Here is a 20,989-nt window from a genome sequence, read left to right as displayed (position 1 = left end):
CCATCCAAAGGTCGTGCATCACTTCCCTCTTTGTTCCCCATGAAACTGCCTTCCACACCAATCTCCCTTTAAGGTTGCATTGGCCCTTGGGAATGGATTCCGGCCAACTCCCTCCTTTCCTCACCATTTGCGTGGGTTCCCAGGCTCCAGATAAGGCTTTGGGTGTTGTCAACAAAGATCAAAACCTTTCAGAGAGTCGTTCTCAACTTCCCCCTTGATCTATACACTGACCGAACCTCTAAAAAAGTCGACTTTTTTTGTGACAACCCGCCCCGGGAACTACCTGTCCCTTGGGCCCCAGGTCAATTGGTGACAGCTTGTCCTGTGGGAATGCTGTTAAAGGGTGAGGTCCTGGGTTCGAGGCTCACCAACAACCTAATTATGGAGTTAGTGAGAACTCATAATAGAGGGGTTGGGGTCGGTGCGCTGCAGCAGCGCTGTGAGCCTGGGGCCCAAGGGACAGGTAGTTCCCACGGGGCGGGTTGTCACACTGTGTGTACTGAACAGACAGCCCACGTGGGCCAAAATCACCCAAACAGTCCACGGGAAGGGTCAGCGTGCTGAGGCCAGGACCAACGAGCTGATATGTGTACGATGGACAGCCACAGACGTTCCTGTGTGTGCTGACGGACACACACAGACACACACGGACAGCCACAGACGTTCTGTGTGTGCTGACGGACACACACGGATGTCCTGTGTGTGCTGACGGACACCCACAGACGTCCTGTGTGTACTGAACAGACAGCCCACGTGGGCCAAAATCACCCGAACAGTCCACGGGAAGGGCAAGCGTGCTGACTCCAAGGACCAGCGTGCTGATATGTGTACTGATGGACAGCCACGGACGTCCTGTGTGTGCTAACGGACAAACACGGACACACACGGAAACATTTGGACATCCTGTGTGTGCTGACAGACACACACAGAAGTTCTGTCTGTGCTGATGGACAGCTACGGACATCATGTGTGTCCTGGCGGACAACCATGGACACACACGGACACACATGGACAGCCACAGAAGTCTTGTGTGTGCTGATGGACACCCACAAACAGCCACGGACGTCCTGTGTGTACTGGCGGACACCTACTGGCGTCCTGTGTGTACTGAACAGACAGCCCACGTGGGCCAAAATCACACAAACAGTCCACGGGAAGGGCCAGCGTGCTGAGTCCAAGGACCAACGTGGTGATATGTGTACTGATGGACAGGCGCTGACGTCTTGTTTGTGCTGACGGACACAGACGGACACACACGGACAGCCACAGACGTCCTGTGTGTGCTGGCGGACACCCACGGACGTCCTGTGTGTACTGAACAGACAGCCCACATGGGCCCAAATCACCCGAACAGTCCATGGGAAGGGTTCAGCATGCTGAGTCCAAGGACCAACGTGCTTATATTTGTACTGATGGACAGCCACAGATGTCATGTTTGTGCAGACGGACACACACGGACACACACACGGACAGCCACGGATGTCCTGTGTGTTCTAACGGAAAACCACAGACGTCCAATGTGTGCTGGCGGACACCCACGTACGTCCTGTGTGTACTGAACAGATAGACCACGTGGGCCAAAATCACCCAAACAGTCCATGGGAAGGGCCAGCGTGCTGAGTCCAAGGACCAGCGTGCTGATATGTGTACTGATGGACAGACACAGACGTCCTGTGTGTGCTGACGGACACACACGGACAGCAATAGACGTCCTGTGTGTGCTGACGGACAGCCACGGACTGCCACAGACGTCTTGTGTGTGCTGGCGGACACCCACGGACATCCTGTGTGGACTGAACAGACAGCCCACATGGGCCAAAATAACCCAAACAGTCCACGGGAAGGGCCAGTGTGCTGAGTCCAAGGACCAACATGCTGATATGTGTACTGGTGGACAGCCATGGACGTCATGTGTGTGCTGCGGACACACACGGACACACACAGACAGCCACGAACGTCTTGTGTGTGCTGACGGACAACCACGGACGTCCTGTGTGTCCTGGCGGACACCCACAGATGTCCTGTGTACACTGAACAGACAGCCGACGTTGGCCAAAATCACCCGAACAGTCCACGGGAACGGTCAGCGTGCTGAGTCCAAGGACCAACGTGCTGATATGTGTACTGATGGACAGCCACTGACATCCTATGTGTGCTGACGGAAAGCCACGGACGTCCTGTGTGTGTGCTGACGGACACACACGGACACACATGGACACACACGGACAGCCACGGACGTCCTGTGTGTGCTGACAGACAGCCACGGATGTCCTGTGTGTGCTGGCGGACACCCGCGGACATCCTGTGTGACTGAACAGACAGCCCACGTGGGCCTAAATCACCCAAACAGTCCATGGGAAGGGTCAGCGTGCTGAGGCCAAGGACCAACGTGCTGATATGTGTACTGATGGACAGCCACAGATGTCATGTGTGTGCTGACGGACACACACAGACACACACGGACAGCCACAGACGTTCTGTGTGTGCTGACGGACACACACGGATGTCCTGTGTGTGCTGACGGACACCCACAGACGTCCTGTGTGTACTGAACAGACAGCCCACGTGGGCCAAAATCACCCGAACAGTCCACGGGAAGGGCAAGCGTGCTGACTCCAAGGACCAGCGTGCTGATATGTGTACTGATGGACAGCCACAGACGTCATGTGTGTGCTGACGGACAAACACGGACACACACGGAAACATATGGACATCCTGTGTGTGCTGACAGACACACACAGACGTTCTGTCTTTGCTGATGGACAGCTACGGACATCATGTGTATCCTGGCGGACAACCATGGACACACACGGACACACATGGACAGCCACAGACGTCCTGTGTGTGCTTATGGACACCCACGTACAGCCACGAACAGCCACGGACGTCCTGTGTGTACTGGCGGACACCTACTGACGTCCTGTGTGTACTGAACACACAGCCCACATGGGCCAAAATCACACAAACAGTCCACGCTAAGGGCCAGCGTGCTGAGTCCAAGGACCAATGTGGTGATATGTGTACTGATGGACAGGCACTGACGTCTTGTTTGTGCTGACGGACACAGACGGACACACATGGATAGCCACAGACGTCCTGTGTGTACTGAACAGACAACCCACATGGGCCCAAATCACCCGAACAGTCCATGGGAAGGGTCAGCATGCTGAGTCCAAGGACCAACGTGCTTATATGTGTACTGATGGACAGCCACAGACGTCCTGTGTGTGCAGACGGACACACACGGACACACACACGGACAGCCATGGATGTCCTGTGTGTGCTAACGGAAAACCACAGACGTCCTATGTGTGCTGGCGGACACCCACGTACGTCCTGTGTGTACTGAACAGATAGCCCACGTGGGGCAAAATCACCCAAACAGTCCATGGGAAGGGCCAGCGTGCTGAGTCCAAGGACCAGCGTGCTGATATGTGTACTGATGGACAGCCACAGACGTCCTGTGTGTGCTGACGGACACACACGGACAGCAATAGACGTCATGTGTGTGCTGACGGACAGCCACGGACTGCCACAGACGTCTTGTGTGTGCTGGCGGACACCCACGGACATCCTGTGTGTACTGAACAGACAGCCCACATGGACCAAAATAACCCAAACAGTCCACGGGAAGGGCCAGTGTGCTGAGTCCAAGGACCAACGTGCTGATATATGTACTGATGGACAGCCACTGACGTCCTATGTGTGCTGACGGACAGCCACGGACAGCCACGGATGTCCTGTGTGTGTTTTCAGACACCCACGGACGTCATGTGTGTACTGAACAGTCAGGCCACGTGGGCCAAATTCACCCAAGCAGTCCACGGGAAGGGACAGCGTGCTGAGTCCAAGGACCAACGTGTTGATATGTGTACTGATGGACAGCCACTGACGTCCAATGTGTGCTGACGGACAGCCACAGACGTCCTGTGTGTGCTGACGGACACACACGGACACAAATGGACAGACACGGACAGCCACGGACGTCCTGTGTGTGCTGGCAGACACACGTGGACATCCTGTGTGTACTGAACAGACAGCCCACGTGGGCCAAAATCACCCAAACAGTTCACGGGAAGGGCCAGCGTGTTGAGTCCAAGGACCAACGTGCTGATATGTGTACTGATGGACATCCACTGACGTCCTATATGTGCCGACGGACAGCCACGGACAGCCACGAACGTCCTATGTGTGCTGGCGGACACCCACGGACGTCCTGTGTGTACTGAACAGACAGCCCACGTGGGCCAAAATCACCCAAACAGTCCACGGGAAGGGCCAGCGTGCTGACTCCAAGGACCAACGTGCTGATATGTGTACTGATGGACAGCCACGGAAGTCCTGTGTGTGCTGACAGACACAGACGGACACACATGGACACACACGGACAGCCACGGACGTCCTGTGTGTGCTGGTGGACACCCACAGATGTCTTGTGTGTACTGAACCGACAGCCCACGTGGGCCAAAATCACCCGAACAGTCCACGGGAAGGGTCAGTGTGCTGAGTCCAAGGACCAACGTGCTGATATGTGATACCACTAAAATTACCCTAAGGAGTGTTACTCTCATCAAAAGAGGTTCAAATGTAGTACTTAGGGATCAAATCCGCAAGGAGCTAGGGAACAATTAAATCTAGTGTTTATTAATTCTAAAGGTTGTAAATGTTTAAATGAAATAGCAATAGTAACAAGCGAGTAAATAATAAATGTAGCTTGGTTGGAAATGATATTAGATGCAGGGCCACTATTCAGGTGTTGGAGATTATAATACCTATAGATGCCTAACTGTTGCATGCATGATATATTAGAGCTCAATTGCTTAACTCAGTGATCAGCTGTCGCATGTATCACTGGTTAACAGACTAGATCTCGTGTCCCAACGGTTAGTATGCCGACAGCGAGAGAGTGTCGATCGATGGTCAATTAAGATGTCGACCGATACACCTTTGCCAACGTCGATTGATTTTCAGTTGAGGACATCGATCGACGGGTTTTAGCCAGGCCTATGCACGAGTATTAAATGCCCTATTAAGATACTAAATTGGCGGTTAGCCCTCTCTAGCAGTCCTAATATGATAGATAGATGTCAGGATGGGATAACAAGGGTGCTTGAATATGCAATCCTATGATCAAGTTCTAGTTAGCAAGGCTAAAACAAGCAATGAATACAAATCTATCATGAACATCACAATAGGGCAGATCTATAGTTTGGGGCTAATCCCACAAACCTATCTGAACCCTGGATCTAATAATTGAACTACTCAGACATAGCAAAGCAATTCATAACAATAAAGGAATAGAAACTCATAGTATAGATGAAAAGAAATGAAAACAAGGAGTTCCAATCACAAGTGATCTTCTCTCCCAAAAAACTTGTAACAAAACTAGGTCTAGAAAAAGCTCTCCTTGCCGTCAAAACACTTAGGCAGTATATAATCTACTAGGTTAAAAACTCGTCAGGGCATTTTGGTAATTTGGCTTGGCCTTGGTTTTTAAGTCTGCTGAATCCAAATCGCGTGTCTGGTGTCTCGACATCGATCGATGGTACTTGTGTACATCGATCGATATTAATCTTCATCTGTCGAGGCATCTCCTATATCGATCGTCAGCACTGATGCGCATCGATCGATTGTTCTTCCTCTACGTGGTCAGCTCGGGTGAAATGTCCTTTAAGCTCCAAAATGCTCCAAAGTCATAGCTTTACTCCGAAATGCACCTGAACCTGAAAACATACCTAGAATAGTAGAAAACATAGATATATATATAATAAAATACTTATATACCATGGATAAAAATGGGTCAAATCCAAGGTATATCAACTCCCCCAGACTTACCCTTTTGTTTGTCCTCAAGCAAAACATACAGGCAGTCTCTCTGAAAGAGATTTGAAAATATTGGGGACTTAAGATTTTAAAGCATAGAAATCTTTCCTCAACAATTTTGCAACCACATTTAAAAAGTCCTAATCACAAAAGTACACTATGCAATATCCTAGCTTAGCAACCATTTCTAACATACCACAACTCATTAATTCACGTCTGACATCCCCTCTACTGATTTCATTTCTTAGCATAAATATAAAGTGAATGCTTAACCTTGGGAGTATCGATCACAGGATGCAAGGATTTCAGACAGGTATCTGGAGCTGTAGGTAAAAGTTATCCTAGTTTCTCTCTCTCTAAATTCTCTCTTGAGTCAAAGTCTGCTTCCATTGCAGGATCAGTGACCAAGATTGGACAGGCTTCCATGAATCAAAACTTAATGGTGGTTGCCACCAAGTTCTGTTCACTTCTTTTTGACCTATATCCAAGAGTTCTTTGCGAAAGCGAGCCTTGAAGATTGCCGCCTCCAAGTCCCGTTTCGAACTCTTTTATTTGAGTCTTTATGAATCAAGCCTTAATGGTTTTAGCCACCAAGTCCTGTTCAGACTCATCCTAATTAAACAATAGATCTTTTTTTTCATATACTCACTAACTAATCTAGGGTCGAAATTTAGAGAGAGAAAATGTGATAAATAATCTAAACCAGGCGTTACCTTCCAGACCTGTCTGAAGAATCCGATCCCATGTATACCAAGCCCCAAGACAAGCGGTTATGTCAGGTTTAGTGTTGGAAATCAGCTTTGGTTACTTCATACGGTTCAAGGCAAGTGTGTAGTTGATAGGTTGATCCGCTTTAGCATCTTTAGTGCTATCTGCAATCAGTAAATCTAAAATGGTGCTAAAGATTGGTTAGATATTCATGTTTAAATCAATATAAGATTATAGTTATTTTCAATAGCTAAGCATAATTTATTAAAATTCCTTTTTATATAAGAATAAATAAATTATATCAGTAAATCTCCCCCCAGACTTAAATTACACTGTCCCAGTGTAACTCAGCCGGAGTTATGATGAATAGTTCATGATGTACGAAATGTAACAAGTAAGAAGATACATCTGACCGGATTAGATATCGATCGATGTGTAAGTGTTACATCGATCGTCGTGTGGTTGTCTATGTCGAGCGATTTCGACATCTCGTCGTCAGTCGATATTCAGGTCCTCCTACTTGGGTCTCCTAAATCTGAAAGAAATAAAACGAAAGTAAATAAATGCTAGCTAATAAAACCTAAATAAAATACCTAATAGTGGGTTGCCTCCCACTCAGCGCTTGGTTATAGTCATTTAGCTTGACTGCGGTAGTGATTGGCGATTGGGTGGAGAAACAGCTGCTTGTCATCTCTGCACATTCTGGACCAAGATGCAATGAAACTTCTTGTGGCTTCATCATTTCATGTCCATTTGTCATCCATCTTCTCAAGTACATTGGAGATGTTCTGTAGCCTTTCTTGAACGTTGTCAATACTGACCTGGTGCCAGCCTATGTTGTCATAGGCGTATGCTGAAAGATCTGTCAGTTCCTTTTGCATTGACTCTATCGTCTTGTGTATCAGTTGCTCGCGATTGGTGTAGACTCGGCGTCGATCGATGCGATTATGTGTTCGTTGGTCGATCTCGGCGATTGCCATCGATCGATTTCGCTCGTGTTCTGTCGATCGATGCTGATATCTGGTGTTGAGCTGCGAGTTGCCTCTGAATGGCTTTGACTTCTTTCTGTAGCCATTCTGCGTGGCTGTCTAGTCCACTGATTTTGTTGTCGAATGGAAAGTAGATGTCATCGCAGCGTTTGTCAAGTCGTTCCTCCATGGTGTCTAGAGCAGTGTAGATCTTGGATGTGATCTTGTCAACTTCTGCTGCTGTGTAAGGAAGTAACTCCACAGGTTTCTTGCCATCGATCCAAGGCCCTCGTAGCCTGTCGATCGATGCTGATTTTGCCTGCAAAAAACTTTGATTAGTAATGTTCTTAATATCCTTTTGGGCATGAAGTAATTGACTAGACAATTTGTTTAAATCTATCATGACTGGTGATATAAAGCGGTCATGCATGTCCTCGTAAGTCCTCAGCCTCTCATTCATGGCTGAGACTTTAGCGTCGCGCGATATGAAGGTACACATGTCGATCGATGTGGCTGGTTGTTGGTCCTTCTTGCGAATGGTGTCCAGATCTTGCTGTAGTAGCTCGATTTTAGTGTTGTTGAGAGGGAAGTAAACGTCATTTATCCTTGTGTCGATGTATGAGACTTCCCATTCATCCCTGTGTTGTGTTGAACATTGCGGTTCTGCAGGGATCTGAGCTGTAGGAAGACTGACGTCAATCGATGTTGCATGTGGTGCGTTGATCGATGCTGAGGTCGTAGCTTCCTTCTCAAGTTGCTGACGTAAACTCTCAATTTATGTCCTCATCTCTGCCATACTTTTGAAAAGCTCATTGTAGCCTCTATCCAAAGGCTGATGTGTATCTTCTACCAATGATTAGAGCTCCTCTCCCAGTTTCTCTTGAGCTCCACAAATACCAAACACCATCTCATTAATTTCATCTTTGGTGTAGAGTTCTAGTGCCAGTTTTGTGAGTGTAAAGGAAGTGGCATGTTTTGGAAGATAGATGTGACTCTCTTCAAAAAGAGATGCTCTTTCCAGTAATTTCCTGATGTTGTCCTTTGTGACAGGTATCATCTCACCAGCTACGCCTCGTGCGTGTCCACACTCATCTCTGTAGACTCCATACTCGTCCCTTTGTTCCCAAGTGAACTTTCTGGCTCCGTACATGTCAAAAGCGCGGTTCCAAAATACATACTGTCTGTCGATCGACGTCGGGTCATCTCTATCGATCGACGTTGGTGTTACCCTGTCGATCGATGTCTCGGCTGTTCCGTCGATTGATGCTTGGCTTTTTGGTTGGCGTGATAGATCTGAATTGATTTCTGTTGTGGTGACTCCTACGTGGTTGTTAGGATTTTTTTTTGAATGACGTCTGGAGTGCCACGTTGCTGTGAGAATTGGTTGGCAGGTCCATTGGCTACTTGGAGGATGTCTGCTATGTCCTCTCTGGACACTTGTAAGATCCTTCCATCTATTGCACGTGCGTTGCCATCTGGGTCCCTGAAAATACCTAATTCATCAGGTGTTAGAAAACCGTAATCAATGTTTGCATAATTATTCAATTTAGAAATAGAAAGATAAGGGTTTATAATAGTATCAATCGATGTAGATACAGTTGCATCGATCAATGGCAGAGTAATTTATGCAGAACTTGTGTTCTTGAGATGATTGCTCTTCATGGATTTTTCTGTTGATGTAGAAGGAAGAGTGTTCATCTTTTTTTTGCTTGTGTGTCTGCTCTGATGTGTGTAGCTGGTTTCGGGGGTGCAAAACAATTTATATAGGTATCTTTAAACCTAGTTGGGGAGGGAATATTCTCCTGCTCCTGAATTTTCGCTGAGGCGCGAATATCAATCGATTTTCCTTTGTGGGTGTCGATTGATGAGAGCGGTTGTTTTGCTGGACGAGGGTGGATATCGACCGATGTGGAGTGCACAGTGTCGAACGATGTTGGAAACGTGTTTGTGAACTCATGTGTTTCATGTCTTCCATCCTGCAAAGACATTTTTATTGCACGTTCTTTCCAATAATCCTCATCGTATTCCTATGTATGTTCCTCGTTAGGTGAATTAATTACAGTGTCAACTGCAAAACTTTCATGGAAACCACTGTCTGCCCAACTGCCTATGGAATAATCATCATGTCCTCTCTTGCTTGGAGGTTGGACGGCAAAATGTTGGTAACAATGATTAGGTGGAGCGAAATGGTCAACTGGGTGCATTACGTCGAGTGACGTGTTGTTGCGGTCATTGGTCACCGTTGACTCATTGGAATCGATCGATGGAAAGGTTGGGGTGTCGATCGATTCCGAGTACTCTGTTCCGTACTCCGATTCATACTCTGCTCCACAGTGGCATGCGCCAATGAAGCCAAGTTCTTTCCCGTAATCCACAGACTTAATGACCTTTCTCTTAGGTCGGATGGGGTCGTAGTGGATGTTTGGGTCTATGAGCGTTAGACACAGTTTGTTTTTGTTCATGTCACATACAGCTCCTACTGTAGCTAGGAAAGATCTTCCAAGCAGAAGTAAAGAGTTCCAATTAAGCTCGATGTCTAGGACATGAAAATCTCCAGGGACAAGGGCATTACCAATCTGTACCTCCAGATCTCTTACGATTCCTCCTGATCGTTTCTCTGAAAGATCCACGAAGGTGAAGGATTCCGTTGAAGGTTCGATGGTCAAACCGAGTTGGTCTGCCATGATCCTAGGGAGGATACTAACTGATGCTCCTGTGTCACACATTGAATGGGGAAATTCAACACCCTTGACTACGCATGGTATTGTAAACTTCCCAGGATCACTCTTCTTCGTCAATGTGATCATGTGTTTCATCTTCTCTCTGACTTGATGAAACATTCTTCTAATGTCCTCCTCAGTTACCTTTTTTTCTCTGTAGAACATCCACAACCGGTGTGTGAAATAAGCTTCATCAAAAGGTTTTACGATTGGGATTCTGAGGACTCTTTTAGTGAAACCATCCATCTCCTTATCGTTAGCTTCCCTCTTAAGGTTTTTAGGAGTCTTCTCCTTTCTTTTCCTTAACCTTCTCCCTTCAGCTTCTTGTTCTTCTTGAACTGATTCTAGTGAACTTTTTAAAAGGTTGGGTTTTTGTTCGGGTGGGTTAGCTAATGGTTTAGGTGGTGGTCTGAGTGCGTTGATGTAATCATTATCGATTGAGGGTAACCGCACTCGGTATGTCAGAGGTGCCTGTCGATCGATGGGAGGTGTGTTGTGACGATCGACGTTGGACTCAGTCTGTCGATCGATGGTTGGCTCAACCGATCGATCGATTTTATCATAGAAAGGGGAGGGTGGGTGAGGATGCTTAGCTGCGAATTCTTCATGAGTTAGAATTTGAACTGCATTGCAATCGGTCGATTTAGCGGACGACGTCGATCGATGACTGGAATAATCCGTCCATCGATCTTCATCATGGTCTGTCAATCGATGCGAGTTCATCGACATCGGTCGACACCATTGAGAACCGCCGAGACTCATGGAGCTTTCGATTTTAAAGTCTCCTACCTCAAGCTTTTCATTTCTCACCACTTGCCAGAAATCATCATCTATGATGGCATTTACGTTGTGTTTCTCTTTGTCGGCTCATGCCCCTCTAGCGAAAGCTTCTTGCCTCTTTATAGTCTCGCCCGTCTGAATTACTTGGGTTTCAAGTTTTCTCACCTCAGTCCCTAAGGTCTCGATTTTGGTGTTCAGATTGTTGTAGGCGGAGTCTATTTTACCGTTGAAATCCACGGTGATTTGTTGTTGTCCCAACAGTACTCGATCAAGCATTTCTTCGATCTTGCTTTCCTGAGTCTGGGGTGGTGGATTTTGGTAGTAAGAGTTCGAGTAGCTTTTGCTGTTGTTGAAGGGTTTTTGAAATTGTAAACTTTGGTTACTTCTTTGACCATTTCCAAAGAAGTTTCTGTTTCCGCCCTGGTTTCCAAATTTCTGGAATCCGGTACCTCCGATGTAGTTCACATTTTCTTCTCCTTCCGTATCTGTTACTTCTCCTTCAGCTGAACAGACTTGCTTCCTAAGAAGCTCGTGCACCACATCTAACATAGCTCTTACTTTGTCCATCTGTTCCTTCCCGATAGAGGCTACAGACTTCTTGCGTTCAAAGTCAGTGTTTTTGGTGCTGCTGCTGTTAGCAAGGTTTTCGATAAGTATCACAGCTTCCAACGGATTCCGAGTAGTGAAGTTTCCTTCACTCGCCATATCAAGAGCCATTTGATACTGTAAGGCGAGACCTCGGAAGAAAGTGCTTAGTAGCCGCACTTCGTTAAATCCGTGGTGTGGACAGTCTCGCTGGAAGAACCTAAATCTAATCCACGCATATTTGAAGGACTCTCCAGCCTTCTGCGAGAATGTGGAAATTTTGTTCCGAAGTTCTTCAGCGTGCGCCTCATCGAAGAAGTTTCGTAAGAAAGCATTCTTGATGTCGGTCCAGGATATTAAAGATCCTGTGGGTTGCTGCCTAAGCCAGTGCATTTCTTCTCCATTCAGCGTGTATCTGAAGAGCTTGCACAGCAGGTAATTTTCGGGGACTCCTTCCATCCGAATAGCAGCGATTAGATCTTCGAACCGTTCCAGATGGTCCATAGGATGCTCGTGCGGTAACCCAGAGTAGGGTATCTGGATCTCCGGAAGTCGAATAGCCGATCTGTTGGAATAGTACTCATCTGGGCGATTGTAGTCGGCCAGTGGTTTCGATCGAGCGTCCTCATCTACAGGTTGAGCAGCTCCTGTATCATCAGCATCAGGGATTACAGTCCCCTGAGCATCTATTTTCTGACCTGTTGCATTACGCAGATGACCGGCCTGGTCATACAGGTTTCCGTTCTCGTCCTGAGTTAGAATAATAATATTTACCATTTTTGATGACACTGTATCGATCGACGTATGCGGTGTAGTATTGATAGTTGTCGAACGATTGGGATCGATCGACGATGACGGTCTGGTGTCGGTCGACGGTTGGTTGTGCGTATCGATCGACGACTAAGTTGTTGCGTCGAGCGATGTGGAACGTTGACCTCTACGGATGGTGCGTTCCAAATTAGCAGGATCGTCTGAGAACAGCAAGTCTTTCTCCTTGTTGCTTCTGGTACCGCTGGGCATGCACCTGAAAAGACAAGAAAAAGATTATTAGAAAGGGGGTAGATAAAAGAATAAGAATCAATAAAACTAAATCTAATGGCGATCAAAGCTCCCCGGCAACGGCGCCAAATTTGATACCACTCAAATTACCCTAAGGAGTGTTACTCTCATCAACAGAGGTTCAGATGTAGTACTTAGGGATCGAATCCACAAGGAGCTAGGGAACAATTAAAATCTAGTGTTTATTAACTCTAAAGGTTGTAAATGTTTAAATGGAATAGCAATAGTAACAAGCGAGTAAATAATAAATGTAACTTGGTTGGAAATGATATTAGATGCAGGGCCACTATTCATGTGTTGGAGATTATAATACCTATAGATGCCTAACTGTTGCATGCATGATATATTAGAGCTCATTCGCTTAACTCAGTGATCAGCTGTCGCATGTACCACTGGTTAATAGACTAGATCTCATGTCTCAACGGTTAGTATGTGGACGACGAGAGAGTGTCGATCGATCGTCTATTAAGACGTCGACCGATACACCTTTTCCAACGTAGATCGATTGTCAGTTGAGGACATCGATCGACGGCTTCTAGCCAGGCCTATGCGCGAGTATGATATGCCCTATTAAGATACTAAATTGGCGGTTAGCCCTCTCTAGCAGTCCTAATATGATAGATAGATGTCAGGATGGGATAACAAGGTTGCTTGAGTATGCAATCCTATGATCAAGTTCTAGTTAGCAAGGCTAAAACAAGCAATGAATACAAATCTATCATGAATATCACAACAAGGCAGATCTATAGTTTGGGGCTAATCCCTCAAACCTATCTGAACACTGGATCTAATAATTGAACTACTCAGACATAGCAAAGCAATTCATAACAATAAAGGAATAGGAACTAATAGTATAGATGAAAAGAAATTGAAAACAAGGAGTTCCAATCACAAGTGATCTTCTCTCCCAAATGAAACTTGTAACAAAACTAGGTCTAGAAAAAACTCTCATGCCGTCGAAACACTTAGGCAGTATATAATCTACTAGGTTAAAAACTCGTCAGGGCATTTTGCTAATTTGGCTTGGCCTTGGTTTTTACGTCTGCTGAATCCAAAATGTTGCGTGTCTGGTGTCTCGACATCGATCGATGGTACTTGTGTACATCGATCGATATTAATCTTCATCTGTCAAGGCATCTCCTGATATCGATCGTCAGCACTGATGCGCATCTGTCGAGGCATCTCCTGAGACTTGTTTTGGAGCAAGTTCACATGCTAATCCAGACTAAATCACATCTCCCGAAGTCAAGCTAATGACTTAAAATAAGCGCTGAGTGGGAGGCAACCCAATGTTAGGTTTGTTTTAAATATGGTTTAATTTTCATTTATTACTGATTTTTCTTGTTTTCTAAGGATTTAAAAAAAAAAGTGAACAGTAACGACGCCACTGTAGCAGAGACATTGTAGCATCGAGCGACACTGTAGCAATGAAATTGACCGATACTGTAGCAGCAACATCGACCGACATTGTAGCAGAAAACCAGGAGTTACTGTAGCTGTGTTACTGTAGCAGAGCTACTGTGGCAGAATGACTGTTCATCAAAAAAAAATTTATTATTAGCAAATTGGTTTTATTAGTTATATATTATTAACTTTTAGAATTTTATCTATGTTAGGTTATAAGAAAATATATCAAGCAGATGAGTTTGCACAAGAATCGACGAGTTCTGCATCAGCATCGACCGACACTTAATTTTGTTGATAATACTCAAATCAAAGGCATGTATACCCGCGAGCCTTGTTAAATATTATCCTTATGGTTTATTTTCCCACCAATCTTAGACTGTATAACACTATTCATACTGTTATTTAAATTTGGGGGAGGTTCTACTAATATTATGTTTGAGTTAGATATTTAGAATAGGGACCCGAGTAGCCGATTGCCTTGAATATCGACCGATTAGAGCATGTCGATATCGATCGACAGTACATCACCTGCAGCGACCGATGGTAACTCTTTTCCATCGATCGACACTTAATATGGTCAGGTATATCGTTCTTACTTGTTAAATTTTGTACTTCTGCTTTTTGATTTTCCCCTTACCACCGACTGTGTTACACTGGGGACAGTGTAATTTAAGTATGGGGGATTACTAACGTTTATCTACTTTTATGAATCTTATTTAAAACATTTTCAAAATTTGTTTTTATTGAGTCAAGAAGGGGATGATGATCTAGACTTACTGATTGCAGAAAGTACTAAAGATACTAAAGTTGATCAACCTGTCAACTATGTTCACACTTGCTGAGATTGTTTGAAGGAACCGAAGCTGACCTCCAACCTAATTTGACTTAACTGCTTGTCTTGGGGCTTGGTATACACTGGATCGGATTCCTCCTTCAGGTCTGAAAGGTAAAAGTCTGAGTGATTTTGGTTTCGTTCTCTCCTCCCTTTGGCATCCTAATAAAATAAAATAAAAGATTGAGATGATTTCTTACGGTTTAGAGGGGTAGGTACATTACCGATGACCTCATTATTCTACTCTAATAGAATGATCACACATTGTTGGAAGCGAGGGGTAGGTACATTACCGATCACCCCACTATTCACCTACACTTTGTCAAGAAAAGAAAAAAATATATATAATAAAAAAAAAAATTCGAAAAGAAGGTGAATAAGATGGACTGCATCATCATCTTTGTTCATTGGAATTGAGATAAAAAGGATTCAGAGAAGGGAGATATAGAGTAAAAGAAACCAGAACAAGACTACCTGTTTACTCAGATACCTGTTGGGGTAAGAGTCCATGTGTCTTGTGATTGATACTCCCAAAGTAAAGCATACACATTTATTTATGTTAAGAAATGAGGTTGGTAGAGGGGAATGTCAGACATGATTTGCTAAGATGTTGGCTAGGTGAATTTGGTTGCTAAGCTATGATATTGTATAATGTGCTTCTGTAATTATGACTTCTTAGATGTGGATTGCAATATTGTAGAGGTGATGGTTCTAAGTTTTAAATCATGTAAGTTCCTCCATTTTCAAACCTCTTTCAGAGAGACTGCCTGTTGGTTTTGCTTGAGGACAAGCAAAAGGGTAAGTCTGGGGGAGTTGATCGACCATGAATTTTACCCATTTTTAGCCATGGTCTATAAGTGTTTATATATATATTTACTACAATATAGAGTCTATTTAGAGTATTTACAGGTTCAGGTACGTTCTGGAGAAATATGGTAATTTTGGTGTCTTTTGGAGCCTTTTAAGTGCAGAGCTGCGCAGACGCGTCAGATGTGTAGCTATGGATGGAGACCTTCCCACCGTTAAATTGAGTCCATCTTTTGACACAAGATAGAGCTTTGAGTTCGCTTTCCAATGCCACCGGTATTAAGTTATCCACGGTTAGATCAGACGTTATGCCCATTTTACTGAAGAGTGGTCAGTCTGCCTCGCGAGAGGAGTCTGTCGAGAAGAGGAATGTATATCGATCGATGGGAAAGCCTTCATATCGATCGATATGGATGACAGAATGTGGGCTGAGTATATTTTATGACTAATTGAAGCCCAGAAGCCATCACAAATTACCAGAATGCCCTTGGACGACCAAAAACCCTATTTATGTTATTCTAAGCCATTGTTGACGGCTACGCTCTCTTTACACTTTTCTTTACTCCATTATTCTTGTTTTAGGGTTGGAGAGAAGATCAATTATCCTTCAGAGATTGATTGGAACTCCATTGATTTTATTATTGCTTTCTATTCTATTATATTATTCAGACTATAATTTGTATTTCTTCTATCATGTCTGAGTAGTTCATCTTGTTAGGTTTAGGGATTTCATGAGCTTAATGTCAAACTGATAATCAATTAGAATTGCTAGGCTATCTATAGAACTTCTACACCAGGGTGATTTGTAATACTAGGATCTGGAATAGTTTTATTCACATGAAAGTGTGACTGATTGTTTGAACCTAGAATCATATGACAATTGAGATGCACTAAAGTGCAGCCAATTAACAGAACCCGAATGCTTCTGGATTAGATACTTAGGCGCATATGAGAATTTGGTCTAAGAGTCTAGTTGAACATAATCGATTAGGTCGTTAACGCTTTTCTGAGGAAGTATCGATCGATGCTCAGACCATAGCATCGATCGACACTCACTTCTTGTTCGCATGCGAAAGCTGGAACAGAGACTTAGGCATCTGATTAGTAATTGCATTGAGAGATGGATTGCTTACTTATTATAATCGAGTTCTAGAATGAATCTTTAAGCTATTAGCATCCTTGAATTGTAGTTTTAAATCTCTTGATTGATAAATCCCTAGGTCTAGCTATTTCTCCTTACTGTTTACAACCTCAATCAATCGAACAACTACCTTGTTCACATTGCTTTATTTACTGTTTTAATATTGATTACCTAGCTTAACCTTGATTTCTATAGTCTATTGTGTGCCCCTGCTCTCTGTGGATTCGATCCCTAAGTATTACAATCGAACCTCTTATTTGAGAGAGTAAGATCACTTATTAGGGTAATTTGAGTGATATCAAGCGACACAGGATGAACAGTGTCGATCGACGGGATATGAATAGTGTCAACCGACACGGGATGAACAGTGTCGATTGACGGGATATGAATAGTGTCGACCGATACGAGATGAGCAGTGTCGATCAACGGGATATGAATAGTGTCGACCGACACGGGATGAACAGTGTTGATCGACGGGACAGGAATAGTGTCTATCGATGGAATTTGAATTGTGTCGATCGACGGTAAGTGAATAGTGTCACGATGAATAGTTTTGCGATGAACAGTACTAGCATGAATAGTATTATGATGAACAGTACATGGATGAACAATACCTCGATGAATAGTACCTCGGTGAACAGTGTTGTTTGACGATTTGTTGGCTCTGTCGATCACCGCTGCTTGTCGTTTGTCGATCGACGTCGGATGAATGGTGTCGATCGATTGATGGTGTATGCCATCGATCGATGCGGCTTGGAGGGTGTCGATCGATACTTCCCTCTTAGAATTACGGATCATGCATAGACCAGCAGGTTCTTTCCTTGAAGGACCTAGAAATTTTCTCTTCATTGCTCTGGTACTGATATGTATGTACCTGAAATAGAAGAAAAAATTTTATGAGTTTTTCGAACAGTAACAAAACCTAGACTAAATCTAACTAAAGAACATCTAGTGGCGATCAAAGCTCCCCGGCAACGGCGCCAAATTTGATATCACTCAAATTACCCTAAAGAGTGTTACTCTCATCAAAGGAGGTCGAGTTATAGTACTTAGGGATCGAATCTACAAGGAGCTAGGGAACCGATTAGATCTAAACAATTTACAATAAACTAGGCTAATATATTATAAAGCAGTAAAATAGCAATTAAATAAACAAAGTAGTAAACAAGTTGAACAAGTCAATTGTTCAGCTTGGCAAGGGTTGTTCGATGGAAGGATAGTTGCTAGATCTAAGGTTTCTATTCAGGTGTTGGAGATTATAATTCCTATAGGTACCTATTTGTTGCATGCATGATATGTTAGAGCTCAACTGCTTAACTCAGTAATCAGCTGTCGCAAGTGTCACTGGTTAACAGGCTAGATCTCGTGTCTCAACGGTTAGTATGTCGACAACGAAAGAGTGTCGATCGATGGTCCTATTGGGACGTCGACCGATACACCTTTGCCAACTTCGATCAATAGTCATTTAAGGACATCGATCGACGGGTTCTAGCCAGGCCTATGCGCGAATATGATATGCCCTATTAAGATACTAAATTGGCGGTTAGCCCTCTCTAGCAGTCCTAATATGATAGATAGATGTCAGGATGGGATAACAAGGGTGCTTGAGTATGCAATTCTATGATCAAGTTCTAGTTAGCAAGGCTAAAACAAGCAAAGAATATAAATCTATCATGAATATCACAACAAGGCAGATCTACAGTTTGGGGCTAATCCCACAAACCTATCTGAACCCTGGATCCAACAGGTGGATCTACTCAGACATGAAAACATAAATCATAGATGGATAGATATAAAACTGAAATGAAATAGATAAATAAAACCAAAGGAGTTCCAGGAGGACTCTGATAGGAGTTCCTCCCTTCTGTCCTCTCAGTGAAACAATGAAACAGAAAGCGTGTAAAAGCGTAGCCGTCAACAATGGCTTAGAAATGACATAAATAGGGTTACTGGTCGTCCAAGGGCATTTTGGTAATTTTTGGCTTCTGGGTTTCACGCAGTCATAAAATATACAAGGCCCACGATCTGGGATCTCCATCGATCGACGTACAAAATGCTGCATCGATCGACGTGGCTTCCTCTTCTCGGCAGCTTCCTCTCGCGAGGCAGATTGACCACTCTTCAGTAAAACGGACATAACGTCTGCTACAGGATGCCGACTGAACTGAGACTGGTGGCATTGGAAAGCTAACTTAAAGCTCTATCTTGTGTCAAAATATGAGATCAATATAACGGTCAGAAGGTCTTCATCCATAGCTAAACATCTGACGCGTTTGTGACCTCCAAAGGCTCCAAAAGACTCCAAAATCACCATATTTCTCCTAAACGTCCATGAACCTGTAAATACTCTAAATAGACTCCAAAACATAATAATTGTATCTTAAAACACTTTAAAACACTTATAGACCATGATTAAAAATGGGTAAAATATATGGTCTATCATGATTCGACCAGACAACTGTTAGATTGGTTTTAGACCAATAGTTAACTAGAGAAAAATCCGCTGCGTATCTGTTGAAAGGATCTAGTCTATTAATGGCTAGGGAAGTCTTTAGCTAAGATCTAAGTTAGCCCTTGCCTTTAGGCGATATTATAAATAAATGGCAAAAATTAAGAGGTTCGGCCAAGAAGTGGACCAAGCAACGTAAGACTTCGACCACAGCCTAGTCGGCCGGATCGGGGTGTTACAAGTTGGTATCAGAGCCAGGTTGATCCTGTTTAGGACAACGCTCTAAGATGTTGGTTTCCAAATCACAATTATTTCTCAAAACTATGATGACTATGAAACCTTAGTTGGGGTGAGCCAAGAAAGAGTTGAGGTAAGCTAGGGTATCATGCTTGTGAATGTGGGAGTTCTAAGATAAACCGGCCTAGCCAATATACATTTTCCAAGGGGAAGATCCTATAAACAGAAAGGTTGGTCGATTTAGTTTTTTAGAAGTAATAGACGGGTTGGAAGGGATGGAAGCAATGCAAAACTTGTTTATGGATTACCTGGACAAGGGAAGTAACATGGACCAGAGAGTGGCTTAGGTTGAAATAAACGTGCAGCACTCTACTGAAGTTAAGTGTTATCCCTTGATGGCCGTTCATAATAAGTAAAGCATATGCAATGTTAAATCTGAGTCAAAGGAGACACTACATGACCAGTACACGAGTGGACTTGTGATCAGATGGATCAGCTAGGACTCGGTATAAGTCAAGATAGGTTTCCTTAGATCTAGTTGGATGGAATGAATCAATTCCAATCTTAATCCGTTGAAAGAAAGAATGAGGAAACTCAGGGTGTTCATTCCAATCATTGGAAGAACATGATGTTAAGTATCTTAGTATGATGGGGATTGAGGATATTATAATTACTATTGTGAATGGTGTGAGCATTCGCAATAGTAAGACGCTTTGGAGAATGGTATGGGACGTTTTCCAAATGTGTGATCAAATCGAAATCCTACTCATCTAGGTACCCACTGGAAGTGGAAGTATTGAACATATTGGCAATGCATTGACGGATGTTATGGGACATCCTTCATGGTATGGTCATGACCAAAGTATTTTCCATAAGACAGTGGTATATGATTACAACAAGATGTTGTGAATCAGTCTAAGGTAGTTTATGTTTACGGTTGAGTGGCCTGGGGAACAAGGCACTCCACTAAAGCTTGGTCGCTTAGGGATTTGCAGAAGTCTACCAGGACTCAACAGAGATAAGCATTACGCCTTAAGGATCCATATGGGATCGGATAGGGCTCGACCAGTATGGCGAGTGACCTAGCGGATGGACCAAGGTGGTATGCAATCGAGTCCAGAGATGGACCAAGGTTGGCTTACCTAAACGAGTTCATATCTGCTAGGGCCCTCAAGCAGAAATGCTTGGTCTGGAACCTAGAAATGTCTAGGGGATTCTGATGAGGGGTCTCTGATAGGAACCCTCATGGTCGGTGGGGTAAAAACTCACGTACTTTCCGACGCAGGGGCTACACATAGGTTTTGTGAGTCCGGGACTGGTCATAAAGGGTCTGTTCTGTCTGTACGCTGGTGATAATTTTGGGATAGTGAGGGCAGATGGTGGGCAAGCCAGGAACTCACTACGTCTCATGTCGAATATCCCAGTGCAGATCCAGGGAAAGGTCTTCTCTGTGAATCTGGTTTGTGCCCACCT

General features: G+C 44.2%; 1 non-coding gene across 1 annotated transcript; it reads left to right on the top strand.

Moving 5' to 3' along the window:
• Positions 1-11,771: 11,771 nt before the first annotated feature.
• On the top strand, positions 11,772-11,877 carry LOC117130499. The gene has a single exon (XR_004453872.1). It is a non-coding gene; the product is annotated as a small nucleolar RNA R71 (small nucleolar RNA).
• The last annotated feature ends 9,112 nt before the right edge of the window (positions 11,878-20,989 follow it).

This window comes from Brassica rapa, unplaced genomic scaffold (assembly GCF_000309985.2).
Source record: "Brassica rapa cultivar Chiifu-401-42 unplaced genomic scaffold, CAAS_Brap_v3.01 Scaffold0510, whole genome shotgun sequence".
NCBI classification, from domain to species: Eukaryota; Viridiplantae; Streptophyta; class Magnoliopsida; order Brassicales; family Brassicaceae; genus Brassica; species Brassica rapa.
This window is presented reverse-complemented; position numbering and strand designations above follow the sequence as displayed.